The following is a 23,394-nucleotide window of genomic DNA, read 5'->3' as shown; positions in this document are numbered from 1 at the left end:
GGGTGCCTGACTCCTGCCGATCAGCTAGAGATGGCAACACTTAAAAAGGAACAGACAGTTGGATTTCAACATGCTTGTCCACAGTCTGAGGTGTCTGCCAGCAGCTTACTACCTCTGTAGATCGAGAACACCTGCACACTGCCAAGCTGAGCATGCATGTGTATGGGGAGGGTAACTGTCTATGTAACACCCCAGAGTGGTGTTACCACTACTGCACCCTGCTACCATCTCTAATGGGCTAATGTAATGTCATCTTATGTATGTCTTTCCAGGTCCTCCACAATGTGCATTCATAAACTTGTTATGTAACAGTTTATTACATGTAATGTGCCTGGTTCACCAGCAGGTCGCAGCAAAATGGCAGAGCTATCCTTAGAGAGAATGGAACTTACCTTTCCATTCTCCCCCCTTTGGGCAGAAGTGGGCCAGTCCTACTTGCTACCAGAAGGAGATGGAGCAGTTCTGGTTTGTTCTGGTTGAGACTCCATGTTGGAGCTGCCAGGATTCTAACCTACTTTTTGGCTGAAAATAAGTCTGACTACAAGAGTGAAGTGCAGCATAAAGAGGAAACAAAGACACCAAGTTAGCTTGTCAGTACAGCAGAGTGAGAGAAATATATAGCAGAGTTGACTCTGCCTGCCAGTTTAATGCTAAAGCCTGCTGGAACCAAGACAAAGCCTGAAACTGTTTGGAAAAATGTTTATTCAAGTAAAGGAGCCCATTGACTTTATTGGGACCCAGCGGGGATCTGACCTGTTTCTGGCATTAGTGTGGGCATTTGGCTGACCAAAAAACGTTTTTTTTTGGGTCCAGCTGAATCCTGGCACCAATGCTGAAAACAGGCTGGACTCCCACAAGGCCCCATTCTGGCTATGCCGGATGTGATGAACTCTGGCAGGATGTTCCTCTGCTAGAACAGATGCCGGACAATGTAACTGCTAGTTTGAAACTAGTCTAAAATGTATGACCAAACTGAAAGCTTTGTCTAGGGCTGTGCCACTTTCTATCACAGCATTCTAGCAGACTATTAGGTAACAGGATGGAGGTGGTGATTTTCTAGGATGGGTTTGCACCATTTTAAGCATTTCCCTGTGTCAATTAGTAGCTGGAGAATAGGTTTTGACAGTAAAACCTGACCATTCCCAATGCTTATCATTCCCAGAACCAGAGGGTGTCCAGAACCATCATTCATGTGTTGTATCTGCCCTCAAGGCTCCTGACATGGTGTTCACAGTGCTGTCATCCCCTGATTAGAAGCCGAGGGCACGGATATGCATCATGTGTCCTCCCACCACTCCACACTATGAGACGCCCACTGCCCAGAAACTAGAGTGAAACATCTGGTATCTGAGATAATTGGGGTATTGATGCTCATCGGTTCATTTTCACAGCCCTGTAAAGGCACAATACCCCCCACTGCTAGTGACCAATCTAAACCTCCCTGTGCCCAGCATAAAACCCGCACGTAGCCTGCTGGTTTGCAGACATCAAGATATGAGTGTTAATTGGAAAATAGTAGTGACTCCCCAGATTTCTGATGAATTACATTTTTGGAAGAAAAAAAAAAAAATGCAATAGTAAAGTTACCCTTTATGAATATGTCGCTCATTCTGAACAGCATATTTCTGAATTTATTTATACCAGGCAACTGGCATAAATACATAGAAAAATCTCCTGCTTCTTTTCACACATCAAACTGTCTGCCTGCAGCCACCACTAGGAGGAGCTCATTGCATAGGAATTTATACAGTTACCACTGCTTTGAATGGAAGCTGTAAATAATTTATTTTTACTGAGCTCCCCCTAGTGATGGCTGATTGAAAATACAGTAAGTCTATGTCGAGAACAGGAGAAACATTTTAGCTCCCCCATAGCAGTGGTGTGGTGTGCCTCTTTGATAGGAACGCCAATGCCCTTCACCTACTATTTGCTTTATTTTTTTTAAATACCTGACTTCTTATGTGGCAAAGGGGCCGCTAGTCTCCAGGGCCATGTGTAACTGCTACCTTTGCACCCCCTATATGTTCGCTCCTGGGCCCATTCGCAGTATGAGCGCCTACAAGGCTCCTGCTGTTCGCAAGCACCTAATTGCTTAGTAAAGGATGGGGAAACCAGCTCATGGATCACTTAACGCTTAATCCTGCAGATTATGAGAAGTATAAATTAGAGGGGATAGGGTTTTCAACCAGCTCACATGGGTCTTGGGATATGGGTTTGTTGACATGAACATACACTCTTATCCAATGGTGTAGCTAGTAGAGGAGGGGCGTCAGGGGAGGTGGCGGCTCTGCACCCACTTACATGATGGGCACCACTCACTGTGATACATGCCATATAGCCAACTATTGCTGATAATTGTGTTTTGGAAACAACTAATATATGGTGAGGACCGCACTATACTACACTGAAACATTCGTCCTTGCATCTCCACGCTTCATACAGTACCACTGCATCTAAAGCAACGTTGCAGTACAGTTCTCGTTTTCTCCAGTCCTTGCTGTCTAAGCTATGAAGACCCTCCAGCGCCACTGCAACCCCCCTGCCCACTTACTGAAGGCTGTATTAACAGCAAACAGTTCTCTATTGAACATACAGTAGTAACATGAGCTGAAAAAAGACATCTGTCCATTCAGTTCAGCCTGTTATCCTGCAAAGATGATCCAGAAAAAGGCAAAAAAAATAAAATCATGAAGTGAAAAACTGCGCTCCAAACAGAATAACTCCCTGAGTAAACTACCCTTCTCCAGAATCTAGTAGCTATAAAGATTCAAGTTCAAGGACATTAATCACAGTTTCAGCATGCAATGGACTGGCAGAAGTTATACACAGTGGCGTGCCCGGGGGGGGGGGGGGGGGGCTTTGCCCCGGGTGCCGGCTCTCAGGGGGTGCCAGAGCCTAGAAGCAATGAGCGCTTCCATCAATATAGATGGAAGCGTTCATTGCTGGAGCACAGGGAGCTGCTGTCCTGTCACTCAGCTCCCTGCGCTCTGTCTCTCCCGCACTGAATGGTGAAGCAGGAAGACTTCTCCCCGCTCCACCATTCAGCCTGTAGACACAGATCACGCTGCCGGCCTGTGAGGGTGGGGCCTGCAGCCCGGAAATCTGTATAAGCTCCGCCCACACCGTGCTGCAGAGCGACCTGTGTCTGTAGGGGAGAGAGGACTGTGAGCTTCAGGAACGGGACAAGGTGAGTAGGTAATGTGTATTTTTATTTATTTAACAGAAACAATTTCTACCATGATGGGGGCACAGAGGGCAAAATTACTACAATGGGGGCACAGAGGGCATTACTACTACAAATGGGGCACAGAGGGCATTATTACTACTACAAATGGGGCACAGAGGGCATTATTACTACAAAGGGGGCACAGAGGGCATTACTACTACAAATGGGGCACAGAGGGCAATACTACTACAAAGGACATTACTAATATTAGGGGGGCACAAAGGGCATTACTACTATAAATGGGATGCAATGGGCATTATAACTATGAAGTGGGCACAATAGAAATTACTACAGTGAAGGAGGCACAGTGGGCATTATTGCTATGAAGTGGACACAATGGGCTTTACTACTATTAGGGGGCACAATGGGCATTACTACTATGAAGTTGCACAATCGGCATTACTACTATGAAGGGAGCACAGATAGCATTACTACTGGGAAGGAGGCACAGAGAGCATTACTTTTGTAAAGTGGGTGGGCATAACTGTTATGGGGCACTGAGTGGGCATTATTACTATGAAGGGGCACAGGTGGCATTATTACTGTTATGGGGGCACAGTGAGGGCATAACTACTCTTAAGGGGCACACAGAGGGCATTACAACTGTGAAGGGGGCTCAGATAGGGCATTACTACTTTGAAATGGGCACAATGTGGGCATAACTACTATGAAACTTGTACAGTGAAGGCATGACTACATTGAAGGGGCACAATATGGGCATAACTACCATGAGAGGCACATATCTGGACAAAACTACTGTGAAGGTTGTACAATGAGGGCAATACTACTGTAAGGGGGTACCATTTTTTTTAAAGTATTGGTGGTGGGTGCCAAAGAAAGGACCCGCCCCGGGTGTCAAACACCCTAGGCACACCACTGGTTCTACACGTACAATTTCCAGTTTATACAGTTCTCATGGCTGGAATTTGAGCTATAAGGCATGCTTGTCTCCCTGCAGTAATTTTCCTTACACTGCACTTTTCTAGCTGGCTTTTGTACAACCCTCCAGGCATGGATTGTAATACTTGAGTTTTTCTATGCAATACAACCTCAGAGCAGTTCCCACTAATGGCAGGCAAACTCTCTGCACCTTTTTTTTTGAACAGGCTGCGTACTTAGAGAACACCTCCTGGAAATCCACTGTTGGATGTGGATATTTCTGATGCAGATGGCCAATCTGTTTCTCAAGTGTGTCTAGGCACCATAATACTTATTCTCCCAGACATGTAGCAAGACTCAGTGGTCTTTGTCAGACAGCAATTCTTCAAAGAACTTCTACACTACACCTTCACTTTCCATCTGGCATGCTCCTAAAGTATCTCTCTCATCTTTTTCTCTTCTTCTCTCTGCTTATTCTGCAGCTCTGCTTTGCTTCTGGCTGATTCAGTCTAGAGCATGGATCAGCCAGGTCTGCTCCTATCAGCGTCTAGACTATTCTGCTGACTCACACTGGACTAGATTGGCTCTAGCCTGCTCCTTCCCTTGGGAAGAGGATACAGTTCCACCTAGTGGTCGGTAGATATGGCCTGTTATATCAAATCAGCAATTACAGAAATACACAATAAATCACTGTTTTGGTTTTTAGCAGCCTACATGTAGGAAATGCGGAGAAAACCTACTATTTGCAGTGGAGCACTGCACAGCCACCACCATTTGTAAGAAATCTGATCACACTAAGGGACCAAACATTAAAATTATAGTACAACCAACAGCAATGGCTTTGTTCATGGCAAATAAACAGAATATACTTAGAGGACCTGTCAGCTCTCTTGGCACATTGGTGTTAGTAAATACTTGTAAATACTTTCCCATGAAATAATGATGCTGCCTCGGTTCTCATAACTCTGTGTTGTGCCATTCTTCTATTATTCCTCCTAGAAATGTATGAATACACTAAAAACTGTCTGACACAGTCCAATCACTGCTGATATTGTCATATGGGGAAGGGACACACCCATTTGACAAGGAGGATGGTAGCATCCAGTTGTCAATTTATTTATCAATTTCTAAGAGGAATAACAGAAGAATGGCACAAAGCAAAGTTGAAAGAAAAAAAGATGCTTCAGAACTGTTACATTTTGGAGAAATATTTACTAAAACAGAAGAGCTTGTGACACAATTTCAATTAAAAAGCAGAAGCGATTGCCTTGTCGGCCTTCATTTTAAGTCGTTCTATATTTGTTTCTTAGCATTTGCTAATAACTGAACAGCTGCACTAGTTTATATATATCGCTGTCTTCCAGCAACTGTGTCTGTCTGCAGAGTTCCTGTCATAATGTGAGTGTTTGACATGTGGGCAAGGAAGTTGCATGAATATTTACTAGAACACTTGGCCTAAGGGTCACTTAAAAATGATAGAAGGAATCCTGAAATCCCCCATTGGCTTGAAAGCAGTTGTAATCTTGATGCGCTCAGGCATGCCATTCCTCCATGGGTTCTTTAACAATCCCTATGTAATTGAGGAAAAACCTGCTATGGGACTTTTTGTGCTGCATTATTAAAATGTTTCCTAGTTTACTGTTTTATAGGTTTGCTTTCTAGGAATAAGGAGGAAGCCATGAAAATAGCGTTGTGATCCCTTCATTACAATACAGATGCCACTGATGGCCTCACTCATCTGCTCGGCAGAGTCCCTTGACATGATTGCTCTGGTATTACTGGTTGTGTGTCAGCTGTGCAGGTCTTCAGTGCTTTTATGGTAGCAGGTACTTTTTAAGGGTAGAAAGCGTTTGTGTCTCCCAAGATCTGTGGCACCATGTGCTTTATTATTCTGTGCTCTCCTACGTTTCTCCCCGTGTGATAGGTGTTAGTGGTCTAATTATGGGTGTAACCAGCGAGATCTTCACTGACTCCATGTTCTCTATCTGTATTTGGTAATTGTGTTGCAATTCTTCTTCTTGCTTTTGGTTCCCAGAAATCCACTGTAGAGACATTGTTACTTGTGTTGTATCCCCTATTCAGTCAAATCCCAATTCCATACACATTTACATTATCAGTTTGGACTAGTATCCTGCTATAAAATAAGCGCCATAATAGTTGATGGACATTATTATTATTATATTTTTTTTAAAGGATTCATAATACAATTCTAATAGAATGCAGAACTTTCTTGGTTGAAAAATATCAGGTCCATCTCATACCAGCATTTCACTATGCTTCAACTATGGCAAGGTACTGTACTGTACACCTTTGATCACAAAATTTTTATTGAACTGTAGCAGCAAGTATGTCATAAAAAGCATTTTTTTAAAGGGCATCCGTCAGCAGACTTGTCCCTATGACGCTGGCTGACCTGTTACAAGTGCACTTGGCAGCTGAAGGCATCTGTGTTGGTCCTATGTTCATATGTGCCCGCATTGCTGAGGAAAAAGACATTTTAATATATGCAACTGAGCATCTAGGTTGCCGTTACACCTAGAGGCTCTGCTTTCTCTGCAACTGCCGCACCCTCTGAACTTTGATTGACAAAGCCAAGCATGATGATGTTTACAATGTGTGAGAGAGAATCTAAATCGCACATCCTCATTACTATGCTTTTGATACAACTGCTGTTATAATTTTAAGCAAGATAAACAATGGCTATACAGCACTTCTTATCATAAATTTGCTATGCACTATTAGGAGGCATTAGTATACAATTTGATCAAAGAGCATAGGCCCACTTACCACGACAAGGTCGCCTCCTTTTAAGTGGGGACCTAATCTAACTATGGCGCGGCGCAGTGCGGCGACCATCGCGCCCCCACACCGCTCCAGCAGGCAATGGGACCCAGTAGCCACACAGCACCCACTGTGCAGAAAAGCCACCAAGGCCCTGGGTCCCACTACTCCACCAGCACGGCACAAAAGCAGCGACGGCCACCGTCCAGCGCCACATGTGAACTGGTGCAAAGTAGGGATGAGCGAACTCGAACTGTATAGTTCGGGTTCGTACCGAATTTTGGGGTGTCCGTGACACGGACCCGAACCCGGACATTTTCGTAAAAGTCCGGGTTCGGGTTCGGTGTTCGTCGCTTTCTTGGCGCTTTTGTGACGCTTTCTTGGCGCTTTTTGAAAGGCTGCAAAGCAGCCAATCAACAAGCGTCATACTACTTGCCCCAAGAGGCCGTCACAACCATGCCTACTATTGGCATGGCTGTGATTGGCCAGAGCACCATGTGACCCAGCCTCTATTTAAGCTGGAGTCACATAGCGCCGCCCGTCACTCTGCTCTGATTAGCGTAGGGAGAGGTTGCGGATGCGACAGTAGGGCGAGATTAGGCAGATTAACTCCTCCAAAGGACTTCACTTGATTAATCGATCGATCTGCAGCTGTGCATCATTGAGCTGCTGAAATTCAAATGCTCACTCACTGTTTTTAGGCTGCCCAGACCGTTTGTCAGTCACTTTTTTCTGGGGTGATCGGCGGCCATTTTGTGTCTTGTGCGGTGCTGCGACCAAGTGCATCCAAGCTGCGACCAAGTGCATTTAACCCTCAATGGTGTGGTTGTTTTTTGGCTAAAGCCTACATCAGGGTGAAGCTGTCACACCAAGTGCATTTAACCAGCAATAGTCTGTTCATTTTTTTGGCCATATACTAAATCAGGGGCAAGCTGCGCCTGTCACCAAGTGCATTTAACCCTCAATGGTGTGGTTGTTTTTTGGCTAAAGCCTACATCAGGGTGAAGCTGTCACACCAAGTGCATTTAACCAGCAATAGTCTGTTCATTTTTTGGCCATATACTACATCAGGGGCAAGCTGCGCCCGTCACCAAGTGCATTTAACCCTCAGTAGTGTGGTTCGTCAAGCTGTGACACCAAGTGCATTTAACCAGCAATAGTCTGTTCATTTTTTGGCCATATACTAAATCAGGGGCAAGCTGCGCCCGTCACCAAGTGCATTTAACCAGCAATAGTGTGGTTATTTTTTGGCCATATCCCAGTCTAATTCTGTCACTAAATCCATACCGGTCACCCAGCGCCTAAATACTAGGCCTCAAATTTATATCCCGCTAAATCTCTCGTTACCGCTGTCCTGTTGTGGCTGGGAAAGTTATTTAGTGTCCGTCAAAGCACATTTTTTGTTCTGGGTTGAAGTACAATTCCCAATTTAGCAATTTCATAATTTAGTGGTTCCTGCTATATCAGAGCTATTTGAAATCTATCCCTAAAAGGGTATATAATATTCAAGGTGCACATTGGGTCATTCAGAATAACTTCACACACACCCGCTACTGTGTATTTCCAAGTCTAATTCTGTCACTAAACCCATACCTGTCACCCAGCGCCTAAATACTAGGCCTCAAATTTATATCCTGCTAAATCTCTCGTTAACGCTGTCCTGTTGTGGCTGGGAAAGTTATTTAGTGTCCGTCAAAGCACATTTTTTGTTCTGGGTTTAAATACAATTCCCAATTTAACAATTTCATAATTTAGTGGTTTCTGCTATATCAGAGCTATTTGAAATCTATCCCTAAAAGGGTATATAATATTCAAGGTGCACATTGGGTCATTCAGAATAACTTCACACACACCCGCTACTGTGTATTTCCAAGTCTAATTCTGTCACTAAACCCATACCTGTCACCCAGCGCCTAAATACTAGGCCTCAAATTTATATCCTGCTAAATCTCTCGTTAACGCTGTCCTGTTGTGGCTGGGAAAGTTATTTAGTGTCCGTCAAAGCACATTTTTTGTTCTGGGTTGAAATACAATTCCCAATTTAGCAATTTCATAATTTAGTGGTTTCTGCTATATCAGAGCTATTTGAAATCTATCCCTAAAAGGGTATATAATATTCAAGGTGCACATTGGGTCATTCAGAATAACTTCACACACACCCGCTACTGTGTATTTCTAAGTCTAATTCTGTCACTAAACCCATACCTGTCACCCAGCGCCTAAATACTAGGCCTCAAATTTATATCCTGCTAAATCTCTCGTTAACGCTGTCCTGTTGTGGCTGGGAAAGTTATTTAGTGTCCGTCAAAGCACATTTTTTGTTCTGGGTTTAAATACAATTCCCAATTTAACAATTTCATAATTTAGTGGTTTCTGCTATATCAGAGCTATTTGAAATCTATCCCTAAAAGGGTATATAATATTCAAGGTGCACATTGGGTCATTCAGAATAACTTCACACACACCCGCTACTGTGTATTTCCAAGTCTAATTCTGTCACTAAACCCATACCTGTCACCCAGCGCCTAAATACTAGGCCTCAAATTTATATCCTGCTAAATCTCTCGTTACCGCTGTCCTGTTGTGGCTGGGAAAGTTATTTAGTGTCCGTCAAAGCACATTTTTTGTTCTGGGTTGAAATACAATTCCCAATTTAGCAATTTCATAATTTAGTGGTTTCTGCTATATCAGAGCTATTTGAAATCTATCCCTAAAAGGGTATATAATATTCAAGGTGCACATTGGGTCATTCAGAATAACTTCACACACACCCGCTACTGTGTATTTCTAAGTCTAATTCTGTCACTAAACCCATACCTGTCACCCAGCGCCTAAATACTAGGCCTCAAATTTATATCCTGCTAAATCTCTCGTTAACGCTGTCCTGTTGTGGCTGGGAAAGTTATTTAGTGTCCGTCAAAGCACATTTTTTGTTCTGGGTTTAAATACAATTCCCAATTTAACAATTTCATAATTTAGTGGTTTCTGCTATATCAGAGCTATTTGAAATCTATCCCTAAAAGGGTATATAATATTCAAGGTGCACATTGGGTCATTCAGAATAACTTCACACACACCCGCTACTGTGTATTTCCAAGTCTAATTCTGTCACTAAACCCATACCTGTCACCCAGCGCCTAAATACTAGGCCTCAAATTTATATCCTGCTAAATCTCTCGTTACCGCTGTCCTGTTGTGGCTGGGAAAGTTATTTAGTGTCCGTCAAAGCACATTTTTTGTTCTGGGTTGAAATACAATTCCCAATTTAGCAATTTCATAATTTAGTGGTTTCTGCTATATCAGAGCTATTTGAAATCTATCCCTAAAAGGGTATATAATATTCAAGGTGCACATTGGGTCATTCAGAATAACTTCACACACACCCGCTACTGTGTATTTCTAAGTCTAATTCTGTCACTAAACCCATACCTGTCACCCAGCGCCTAAATACTAGGCCTCAAATTTATATCCTGCTAAATCTCTCGTTAACGCTGTCCTGTTGTGGCTGGGAAAGTTATTTAGTGTCCGTCAAAGCACATTTTTTGTTCTGGGTTTAAATACAATTCCCAATTTAACAATTTCATAATTTAGTGGTTTCTGCTATATCAGAGCTATTTGAAATCTATCCCTAAAAGGGTATATAATATTCAAGGTGCACATTGGGTCATTCAGAATAACTTCACACACACCCGCTACTGTGTATTTCTAAGTCTAATTCTGTCACTAAACCCATACCTGTCACCCAGCGCCTAAATACTAGGCCTCAAATTTATATCCTGCTAAATCTCTCGTTAACGCTGTCCTGTTGTGGCTGGGAAAGTTATTTAGTGTCCGTCAAAGCACATTTTTTGTTCTGGGTTGAAATACAATTCCCAATTTAGCAATTTCATAATTTAGTGGTTTCTGCTATATCAGAGCTATTTGAAATCTATCCCTAAAAGGGTATATAATATTCAAGGTGCACATTGGGTCATTCAGAATAACTTCACACACACCCGCTACTGTGTATTTCTAAGTCTAATTCTGTCACTAAACCCATACCTGTCACCCAGCGCCTAAATACTAGGCCTCAAATTTATATCCTGCTAAATCTCTCGTTAACGCTGTCCTGTTGTGGCTGGGAAAGTTATTTAGTGTCCGTCAAAGCACATTTTTTGTTCTGGGTTTAAATACAATTCCCAATTTAACAATTTCATAATTTAGTGGTTTCTGCTATATCAGAGCTATTTGAAATCTATCCCTAAAAGGGTATATAATATTCAAGGTGCACATTGGGTCATTCAGAATAACTTCACACACACACACGCTTCTGTGCATTTCCAAGTCTAATTCTGTCACTAAATCCATACCGGTCACCCAGCGCCTAAATACTAGGCCTCAAATTTATATCCCGCTGAATTTGAATACAATACATTGGGCCAAATAATATATTTGTTGTTGTGGTGAACCATAACAATGAGAAAAACATCTAGTAAGGGACGCGGACGTGGACATGGTCGTGGTGGTGTTAGTGGACCCTCTGGTGCTGGGAGAGGACGTGGCCGTTCTGCCACATCCACACGTCCTAGTGTACCAACTACCTCAGGTCCCAGTAGCCGCCAGAATTTACAGCGATATATGGTGGGGCCCAATGCCGTTCTAAGGATGGTAAGGCCTGAGCAGGTACAGGCATTAGTCAATTGGGTGGCCGACAGTGGATCCAGCACGTTCACATTATCTCCCACCCAGTCTTCTGCAGAAAGCGCACAGATGGCGCCTGAAAACCAACCCCATCAGTCTGTCACATCACCCCCATGCATACCAGGGAAACTGTCTCAGCCTCAAGTTATGCAGCAGTCTCTTATGCTGTTTGAAGACTCCGCTGGCAGGGTTTCCCAAGGGCATCCACCTAGCCCTTCCCCAGCGGTGAAAGACATAGAATGCACTGACGCACAACCACTTATGTTTCCTGATGATGAGGACATGGGAATACCACCTCAGCATGTCTCTGATGATGACGAAACACAGGTGCCAACTGCTGCGTCTTTCTGCAGTGTGCAGACTGAACAGGAGGTCAGGGATCAAGACTGGGTGGAAGACGATGCAGGGGACGATGAGGTCCTAGACCCCACATGGAATGAAGGTCGTGCCACTGACTTTCACAGTTCGGAGGAAGAGGCAGTGGTGCGACCGAGCCAACAGCGTAGCAAAAGAGGGAGCAGTGGGCAAAAGCAGAACACCCGCCGCCAAGAGACTCCGCCTGCTACTGACCTGCCGCCATCTGGGACCGAGCACCCCAAAGGCAGCTTCAAGGAGTTCCCTGGCATGGCACTTCTTCAAACAATGTGCTGACGACAAGACCCGAGTGGTTTGCACGCTGTGCCATCAGAGCCTGAAGCGAGGCATTAACGTTCTGAACCTGAGCACAACCTGCATGACCAGGCACCTGCATGCAAAGCATGAACTGCAGTGGAGTAAACACCTTAAAACCAAGGAAGTCACTCAGGCTCCCCCTGCTACCTCTTCTGCTGCTGCCGCCTCGGCCTATTCTGCTGCTGCCGCCTCGGCCTCTTCCTCCGCCTCTGGAGGAACGTTGGCACCTGCCGCCCAGCAAACAGGGGATGTACCACCAACACCACCACCACCACCTCCGTCACCAAGCGTCTCAACCATGTCACACGCCAGCGTTCAGCTCTCCATCTCACAAACATTTGATAGAAAGCGTAAATTCCCACCTAGCCACCCTCGATCCCTGGCCCTGAATGCCAGCATTTCTAAACTACTGGCCTATGAAATGCTGTCATTTAGGCTGGTGGACACAGACAGCTTCAAACAGCTCATGTCGCTTGCTGTCCCACAGTATGTTGTTCCCAGCCGGCACTACTTCTCCAAGAGAGCCGTGCCTTCCCTGCACAACCAAGTATCCGATAAAATCAAGTGTGCACTGCGCAACGCCATCTGTGGCAAGGTCCACCTAACCACAGATACGTGGACCAGTAAGCACGGCCAGGGACGCTATATCTCCCTAACTGCACACTGGGTAAATGTAGTGGCAGCTGGGCCCCAGGCGGAGAGCTGTTTGGCGCACGTCCTTCCGCCGCCAAGGATCGCAGGGCAACATTCTTTGCCTCCTGTTGCCACCTCCTCCTTCTCGGCTTCCTCCTCCTCTTCTTCCACCTGCTCATCCAGTCAGCCACACACCTTCACCACCAACTTCAGCACAGCCCGGGGTAAACGTCAGCAGGCCATTCTGAAACTCATATGTTTGGGGGACAGGCCCCACACCGCACAGGAGTTGTGGCGGGGTATTGAACAACAGACCGACGAGTGGTTGCTGCCGGTGAGCCTCAAGCCCGGCCTGGTGGTGTGTAATAATGGGCGAAATCTCGTTGCAGCTCTGGGACTAGCCAATTTGACGCACATCCCTTGCTTGGCGCATGTGCTGAATTTGGTGGTGCAGAAGTTCATTCACAACTACCCCGACATGTCAGAGCTGCTGCATAAAGTGCGGGCCGTCTGTTCGCGCTTCCGGCGTTCACATCCTGCTGCTGCTCGCCTGTCTGCGCTACAGCGTAACTTCGGCCTTCCCGCTCACCGCCTCATATGCGACGTGCCCACCAGGTGGAACTCCACCTTGCACATGCTGGACAGACTGTGCGAGCAGCAGCAGGCCATAGTGGAGTTTCAGCTGCAGCACGCACGGGTCAGTCGCACTACAGAACAGCACCACTTCACCACCAATGACTGGGCCTCCATGCGAGACCTGTGTGCCCTGTTGCGCTGTTTCGAGTACTCCACCAACATGGCCAGTGGCGATGACACCGTTATCAGCGTTACAATACCACTTCTATGTCTCCTTGAGAAAACACTTAGGGCGATGATGGAAGAGGAGGTGGCCCAGGAGGAGGAGGAGGAGGAGGAGGAAGAGGGGTCATTTTTAGCACTTTCAGGCCAGTCTCTTCGAAGTGACTCAGAGGGAGGTTTTTGGCAACAGCAGAGGCCAGGTACAAATGTGGCCAGCCAGGGCCCACTACTGGAGGACGAGGAGGACGAGGATGAGGAGGAGGTGGAGGAGGATGAGGATGAAGCATGGTCACAGCGGGGTGGCACCCAACGCAGCTCGGGTCCATCACTGGTGCGTGGCTGGGGGGAAAGGCAGGACGATGACGATACGCCTCCCACAGAGGACAGCTTGTCCTTACCCCTGGGCAGCCTGGCACACATGAGCGACTACATGCTGCAGTGCCTGCGCAACGACAGCAGAGTTGCCCACATTTTAACCTGTGCGGACTACTGGGTTGCCACCCTGCTGGATCCACGCTACAAAGACAATGTGCCCACCTTACTTCCTGCACTGGAGCGTGATAGGAAGATGCGCGAGTACAAGCGCACGTTGGTAGACGCGCTACTGAGAGCATTCCCAAATGTCACAGGGGAACAAGTGGAAGCCCAAGGCCAAGGCAGAGGAGGAGCAAGAGGTCGCCAAGGCAGCTGTGTCACGGCCAGCTCCTCTGAGGGCAGGGTTAGCATGGCAGAGATGTGGAAAACTTTTGTCAACACGCCACAGCTAACTGCACCACCACCTGATACGCAACGTGTTAGCAGGAGGCAACATTTCACTAACATGGTGGAACAGTACGTGTGCACACCCCTCCACGTACTGACTGATGGTTCGGCCCCATTCAACTTCTGGGTCTCTAAATTGTCCACGTGGCCAGAGCTAGCCTTTTATGCCTTGGAGGTGCTGGCCTGCCCGGCAGCCAGCGTTTTGTCTGAACGTGTATTCAGCACGGCAGGGGGCGTCATTACAGACAAACGCAGCCGCCTGTCTACAGCCAATGTGGACAAGCTGACGTTCATAAAAATGAACCAGGCATGGATCCCACAGGACCTGTCCGTCCCTTGTCCAGATTAGACATTAACTACCTCCCCATAACCATATATTATTGGACTCCAGGGCACTTCCTCATTCAATCCTATTTTTATTTTCATTTTACCATTATATTGCGAGGCTACCCAAAGTTGAATGAACCTCTCCTCTGCCTGTGTGCTAGGCCTAAATATATGCCAATGGACTGTTGCAGTGGTGGCTGACATGAAGCCTGATTCTCTGCTATGACATGCAGACTAATTCTCTGCTGACATGAAGCCAGATTGTCTGTTACGGGACCTCTCTGCTCTGCCTGTGTGCTAGGCCTAAATATATGCCAATGGACTGTTGCAGTGGTGGGTGACGTGAAGCCTCATTCTCTGCTATGACATGCAGACTGATTCTCTGCTGACATGAAGCCAGATCGTCTGTTACGGGACCTCTCTGCTCTGCCTGTGTGCTAGGCCTAAATATATGCCAATGGACTGTTGCAGTGGTGGGTGACGTGAAGCCTCATTCTCTGCTATGACATGCAGACTGATTCTCTGCTGACATGAAGCCAGATTGTCTGTTACGGGACCTCTCTGCTCTGCCTGTGTGCTAGGCCTAAATATATGCCAATGGACTGTTGCAGTGGTGGGTGACGTGAAGCCTCATTCTCTGCTATGACATGCAGACTGATTCTCTGCTGTCATGAAGCCAGATTGTCTGTTACGGGACCTCTCTGCTCTGCCTGTGTGCTAGGCCTAAATATATGCCAATGGACTGTTGCAGTGGTGGGTGACGTGAAGCCTCATTCTCTGCTATGACATGCAGACTGATTCTCTGCTGACATGAAGCCAGATCGTCTGTTACGGGACCTCTCTGCTCTGCCTGTGTGCTAGGCCTAAATATATGCCAATGGACTGTTGCAGTGGTGGGTGACGTGAAGCCTCATTCTCTGCTATGACATGCAGACTGATTCTCTGCTGACATGAAGCCAGATCGTCTGTTACGGGACCTCTCTGCTCTGCCTGTGTGCTAGGCCTAAATATATGCCAATGGACTGTTGCAGTGGTGGGTGACGTGAAGCCTCATTCTCTGCTATGACATGCAGACTGATTCTCTGCTGTCATGAAGCCAGATTGTCTGTTACGGGACCTCTCTGCTCTGCCTGTGTGCTAGGCCTAAATATATGCCAATGGACTGTTGCAGTGGTGGGTGACGTGAAGCCTCATTCTCTGCTATGACATGCAGACTGATTCTCTGCTGACATGAAGCCAGATCGTCTGTTACGGGACCTCTCTCCTCTGCCTGGGTGCTGGGCCTAAATTTATGACAATGGACTGTTGCAGTGGTGGCTGACGTGAAGCCTGATTCTCTGCTATGACATGCAGACTGATTCTCTGCTGACATGAAGCCAGATCCTCTGTTACGGGACCTCTCTCCTCTGCCTGGGTGCTGGGCCTAAATTTATGAAAATGGACTCTTACAGTGGTGGGTGACGTGAAGCCTGATTCTCTGCTATGACATGAAGACTGATTCTCTGCTGACATGAAGCCAGATTGTCTGTTACGGGACCTCTCTCCTCTGCCTGGGTGCCGGGGCCTAAATATCTGAGAATGGACTGTTCCAGTGGTGGGTGACGGGAAGCCAGATTCTCTGCTATGGAACCTCTCTCCAATTGATTTTGGTTAATTTTTATTTATTTAATTTTTATTTTAATTAATTTCCCTATCCACATTTGTTTGCAGGGGATTTACCTACATGTTGCTGCCTTTTGCAGCCCTCTAGCCCTTTCCTGGGCTGTTTTACAGCCGTTTTAGTGCCGAAAAGTTCGGGTCCCCATTGACTTCAATGGGGTTCGGGTTCGGGACGAAGTTCGGATCGGGTTCGGATCCCGAACCCGAACATTTCCGGGATGTTCGGCCGAACTTCTCGAACCCGAACATCCAGGTGTTCGCTCAACTCTAGTGCAAAGAGCTCACCTGTTCACAGCTTCTCAGGAACACCAACTGAGATTTGGTAGGAATTTTAAACCCTATGCAGACTTCTGCAGATTAAAAGCACCTGAGCCGAATGGGGAGGAGTGCTGATCCAGAGAGGGGGAAAAGCAAAGTCTATACAAAATATCCAATGTGTGAGAGAGAATCTAAATCGCACATCCTCATTACTATGCTTTTGATACAACTACTGTTATAATTTTAAGCAAGATAAACAATGGCTGATGATGTTTACACTGCCTGGCCCTGTCAATGAAAGTGCAGAGGGTGCGGCAGTTGCAGAGAGAGCAGAGCCTCTAGGTGTAACGGCAACGCCCCCGTTGCTCCTAGAGGCTCATTTGCATATATTAAAACATCATTTTTCTCAGAATTGCAGGCACATATGAACATGGGACCAACACAGATGCCTTCAGCTACCAAGCGCACATGTAACAGGTCAGCCAGTGTCATAGGGACAAATCCCTTTAAATGATTTCGAAACCTTTAGCTTCTGTAGCATGTACCGTATGTTAGCAAGCTGCAGATTCAAGTCTGTCAGACTAGATTTCTGGGGTCTCGTCTTCAGTTCTCTCTACACTCGTCTTAGTGATCATCTAATTCTGTTCTGATCAAGTCAATCAGACGACCACTGCTAGAGCATTATAGACACATGGGTCGAATGCGGATCCTGTACTCTGATATCAAAGCGGTAATCTCAGCACATGTGACTGCCAGAACACTTTTTCTCAGGTATCAGCATGTTGCTAAATGTAGCATTTAGGAAACAAAGTTGATAAATCCATTTACTAATGGGAATAGCATCGCAATTAGAAAAAAAACACTTTTCTAAAGATTTGGAAACATAAAAACATTCATATAAATTGAGCCCAGTGGGAGCTGTGAGATAAATCATAGTTTAATGAATTATTCATCATAAAAGCGCTACTAAGTTTTAATTAAAGCATCGCCCAGGCACATCTTAAACCAAATTTTATTTATTTTTTTGTAAATGAGTTTACACACATATTCCAAATTTACATGGCAATGAGAAAAAAAGACAAATACCATTTAAAAAAACTATAAAAGGAGAACAGTTTCCTTATCAATAGCATTGTACAATAACAAATATTGCGTTAGATAGAGGTGAGGGCCGGGACATTACAAAGGTGTTTAGGATAGGGGCTGTCAGTACCAAATCTTTACAGAGGTCCATTAAGACAGAGGTGAAAGTGTTCATCAGAGCAGGTTAGACGACGGTATAATATACCAAGTTTACTGTCACAAAACTTCACAGTATTTACCAATGGAAGATACACTACTTCTTTCATCTATAATGGCGTATTTCATGGCACCGTGTACCGTAAATAGCATGACTGTGCTGTAAACCATTTCAGCTTGTGATATAAGCTATGGTTGATATGATGTCTTTTGCTATACATATCATGAAATTCCTTAAAGTGAATCTCCACTTTTCATCATCATGTCATTTTAGGTCCAAAATTCTGTGCCGATTCATTTCTTAATATAGGTATATCTCTATTTATTTCGAGATTTGCTTTTTAATCCAAATCTCTAAATCCCCTGTGTAGTAATAGATGTTACCTGCAGCCACCACTAGAGGGAGCGTTCTGCAGCAGTCTGTGTTATAGTGTTCATTCACTAGCAGTATGCGGTAAGCTCATAAGCTCCCCCTAGTGAGAGTCTTATGTCAATGCTTTTCAGCTCATCAAAACTGATCTCTGACTGCTATAAAGCTATATTAAGTAAATAGCAAAAATGACCTAAAACAGCATGTTGTCAAAAGGTAGATATCTACTTTGATCATTTTGATTGTAGTATACCTAGTAATGGCATCCAACATGTGGCTTATTGGTCCTGACAAAATAGTTAAAAGCAATTATTTGCATGAATTTCTGATTTAAGACAATGAACTGCCATAGACATGTAGGTATATTCCATTGGTCTTTATATTAAGTAAAAATCAAGGCCTCCTGTACTCTGAACCTTCATTCACACACTGCTATCAGTGACATATTCTGGTGACATAAGAACTCGTGAAGCTTCTAAATGATTACACTGCTGAAGCAAAGCCTACACTCAGTACTGGATCAGTCCCCAGAGCCGATTAGTAAGTCACCAGTGTCTTGTGGGCAATTGACTTCTTGTAGGTTGTTAATATGCACTTGTGTTCTTTGTGTCAAGGATTAAGAAATACTGAAGTTACATCTAACCTGCCAAGCCAGACGATGCTGCTGTACTACAGGTTCCATGCACTCAAGAATGATAAAATGCTCTATTATTACAGTGAGTACTGACATTGCTCATATGTCCGGGTACCTTACGTGGATCTGGTTGTGCCACTGTTTAAAAAGGGATTTCCCATTTCAGCATAATGATGGCTATCCTCAGGATAGACGATCACTATCAGATCTTAGGGTGTCTGACTCTTGCCATCCTCTTCGTAGAGCTATCTGAAGGGTCGAGGCACTCATGCAAGTATTGCAGCCTCTTTGATGTTTATCTCAGGCCAAGGGTAGTGCAAGGGAGTGCAGTTTGTAGGACAAAGTGACAATCCCCTCCACTGCAGCTACTACACATACGGCATGCAGGAAGATGGCGCCATGTAAGCAATGAAGAGGTTGCATTGTTAGAAATGTTCTTAAAATACTTGTTAAACGGGCTTTCCCATCTTGGACTGTGGGGACATATTGCTAGGATAGAAGGTGGGACCTGCACCTATACTTAGAACGGAGCCCACAGAAAGTGCTGGTTGGTGCACCACACATGCGGGCTGCCCTCCATTCATTCCTATGGGAGCACTGTAAATAGCCAAGTGCTGGCTCGGCTTTTTTCAGCAGCTCCATAGAAGTGAATGGAGCGATGGCCGTGCTTGTGTGGTGCACTTCCCATTAATTTCAATGGGACTTCCGAAAGTAGCAGAGCAAGCCAATGGGCTATTTTAGGCTCTCCCATAGGAGTGAATGGAGGGTGGCCACACATGCGCGGCGCACCTCCCAGCACTTTGCGCCTGCGCTCTAAGTATAGGTGTGGATCCCACCTCTATCAGACATTGGGGGCATATCCTAGCGACATGCCTCCAATGCCCGAGATGGGAAATACACCTTTAATGTTTTGACAACACATTTTTTATTTATTTTTTAAGTAGCAACTTATGGCGCACACCATATTAGAGACAGCATTTGCAACTTTGTGTCACTTTTCAAAAGTGGAGAAAAAGGGTCCCACCAGATTTACTATAATTTACAACTGGAATAATTTATAGCTGGTGTACACTTCAGTATCTGGCGCGTGGACAGTCGGAAGATGGCCTGCATGTATTAGGATAAATATGTCACATCTTACTGCAGCGCACTTTTAACTAAGACCCCATTATTTTTTTTACTATATGTTACCGATGTCTCTTTACTTGCCTTGTATGTTTTTCTGTGCACTTAGCTTTTTACCTATATTGGGGAATGAGGACTTTCTGATAAGGGGTTTTGGGTAAAAAATAAAATAAATGAAAAGGTTTAGGCAGCACTGCCATAGACTTACAGTACACCAGACGTGTAATGTGAACTGAGTCTAAATGATCTGTGATCATAGCAACATCTAATGCCTTTTTCTAATTTTACTTGATCGTTTTAACATTCGGACACCACACTTATCACTGTGAAGTCATTACTTGTTTAGTCATATGAAAAATCATGCTGTCTGTAGCCTATTAAAGGGAGTTTCTGGCGAGCGCTATACCAGTCGGACCATAAAGGACTGGTCCTGTTCCGCTTTGCATGGGCATTACTAAGTAAAAATAACTAACGTGTCTTTCTAAATCCCATTAAGTGAGTATTACAGTGCCTGTTAATCATAAGATGTTGCATTATTTTATATTATTGAGTGCAGTTCACCATCAGGATGAGACTTATGGCTATTTCTCATTGTTGGGCTAATATCAGCAACCAGTCTGCAAGCAACAACATAACCTTTTTACCAAAAACATACCTATTAGCTTGATGTCTACCCTAACCAGAGATGTAACTTGAACCCCCTAGGCCCCAAGGCCCCCACCTACCATGTGCCATGTATTATACTGTTATCTACTTATATGGCCTTTGGACCACTCAGGCACCACGGCTACCTCTGCACCCCATATGGCTTCGACCCCGACCATATTGTCTGGAAATTAACTAACCTAATAACTTTACGACTTTCCCCCATGACAACGGTCTAGGATACACCAAGCAACTCTTTTTACCATATCTCCATTCTTTGTAAAGACAATCATGACATAAACGAGAGAAACCCGTCTGTAGCCAGTAGTAAAATATGAAGAAATGCACTGCACATTCTCATGCATGCACCCCAAAAGTCTGGTTAACAATCAAGCTAAAACCTCTAAAAAAGTTACATCCACTACTCCACTAAATACTTGAATCCTAACTATAGCTATGCCTATCATTGTTCTGGTCAAACATCTATAAAAAGCTTTGCTGTACATCTTAGATGGCAAAAGAAATGGTAGTTAAGCCCAAAGCTTCCATATGGAACCCACAGCCCATTGCTCTGCAATGAATGGACGATTCCATGTAGCAGCTCAGGGGTTAATATATGCCCAAAAATAAATAAAAACGCACCACAAATGAGGAATAATTAGCAAAGGTCATGCATGTGCTGTATACATTAAGCAAGAAATCATTGGCTTCAAGCTGCGCTATATTACAACATGATACATTGAAACAGTTTGGCTCAACCCTCCTGGAATTCACCAGCTTTTTAAATCTTATAGAATCAGTGCCGTTCAATGACTATTTTTGCAATAGGCAATAAAGAGGGGGGGGGGGGGGAAAGATTTTATAAAATTAGAATTCAGCCTATATTCATTTAGGACAGTTAATTAACAGTGCTGCAGGTATATACAATGTGAATTCATTTGGTCACCCTACTCATGGGGGTCTTTACAAAATATGGCACATACAACTGACACAAAATGGTTTGTATTGTTCCATTAGTTATTACCAATACTATACTTGTATAGCCAATCTCATTAGGATGTTATATTTTCTTAGACTATACAACAATAACGATTAAAATAAATTAATGAAAAGCAAGGAAATACAATAATATTCTTAATATCATTAGTTCTCGACATCCCTTTCTTGTGTAGCCAATGTCCCCCAAACTCCTCGCTACCATCTACTGACCTCATTCAATACATCCCTACACATCAATCATTCAATACATGCTCTGCGATGAGGAGCCAAGTCCATCTGAGCATCACTTTTATCAAAAGTACAAATAAAAAGAATGCAAGTAGAAAAATGTTCCTGCTAAAAGTCTTTATACATAGTTTAATAAACAAGGCGACACAGTCTGATTCGGTGTCCAGGATCAAGGGCGATACCTAGCATTTCATGGCCGGCAAGACAAATGCTCCAGAGCTGGTTTGGGAAGAGATCTAAAGATTCAATTTGTTTTATTAGAAATGCCATCTGTGTAAGAGGTATCAAAGTTTAACGTTACAGGGCTCTTATTTAGAAAAGCTTCTCCGTGTAGATCCCCATGACAACACTTGTGCTCAGTGTTGTCAGTGGAACGCTGGAATTTTTGACCAAGCAGATAATTTTTTTTTTTCCTGTGCTAGAAAATGAAAGCTTTATTTAACTGGATGCTATGGGGTCTAGCATCCTTGTGATAATACTGAGCTTTCAGACAACAGGTGCAGGAGGTGTTTTCATGGGGGCACGGGCTTCTCACATAATGTCTATCACTTCAATCTCTGATTGGCAAGAGTGGCAATATTATGGCCTCATGCACATGGTACGTGCCTGCGCAATGAGTCCTAACCTATCTGGGTGGTAGCATACTTATGGCCTTCATTTAAAGGGGTTTTCCAGGAGTTCAATATTGATGCAGCGACTATGCAATACACTGCGCTGCGCTGCGCTTCTTATGTTGTGAGGCGGCCGCAGTGGAGCAGAGTGCCGCAGCAGCTTCATACCGGTGGTGTTGGTAGTTGTTAGTGGGGACAGGATTCGGAACCCCAATGATCAGATATTGATGAGGATAGGCCATCTATATCAAAATCCTGGAAAACCCATTAATAAAAACAGTCTAAAAGAAAAACTGTCAGATTTCAGCTTTCTGAAACTGCTCTGGTAAAATTATATCGGAGCTGTGATTGGCTGCTACGGGCAACAAAAAAGTTCTTCTTTTGGACTGTTTTGGTAAATAAAGATATATATATTTATGGAGATTTATCATAGACAGCATTTTATAAATTATAAAACCTATTCTCCAAAAAACTTAAACATCTGTGACATTTGGTGTACGGTATTTCTTTAGCACTCTCTAAGGCATTGGTAAACAACCCCCGGGGTTCTGCTGGGAGCTGTAGTTCAGCATCCACCGGTTGCCTAAGCCCGCACCCATTAACTAAATATCGACCCCCACCATACTACCATAATTGTGTGCAGGTTTACTAGTGCTTACATTCAATCCCCTGTGTCACTTGTCTAATGAATGACACAAAATAGCTAACAGTGCAATATATCCCCTAAACATTCTTGTAGAGAAGACATGCAGGACATGACGTAAAGTACAATGGATCATGGCACAGTGCAAGCTGAAAAGGTTTGGGACAGAAATGGGGGATTTCCATTGACTGCTCACATCATCTCACTTTCCTGCGGACCTGGCTC

This window comes from Bufo gargarizans, chromosome 9 (assembly GCF_014858855.1).
Source record: "Bufo gargarizans isolate SCDJY-AF-19 chromosome 9, ASM1485885v1, whole genome shotgun sequence".
Taxonomy (NCBI): domain Eukaryota; kingdom Metazoa; phylum Chordata; class Amphibia; order Anura; family Bufonidae; genus Bufo; species Bufo gargarizans.
This window is presented reverse-complemented; position numbering follows the sequence as displayed.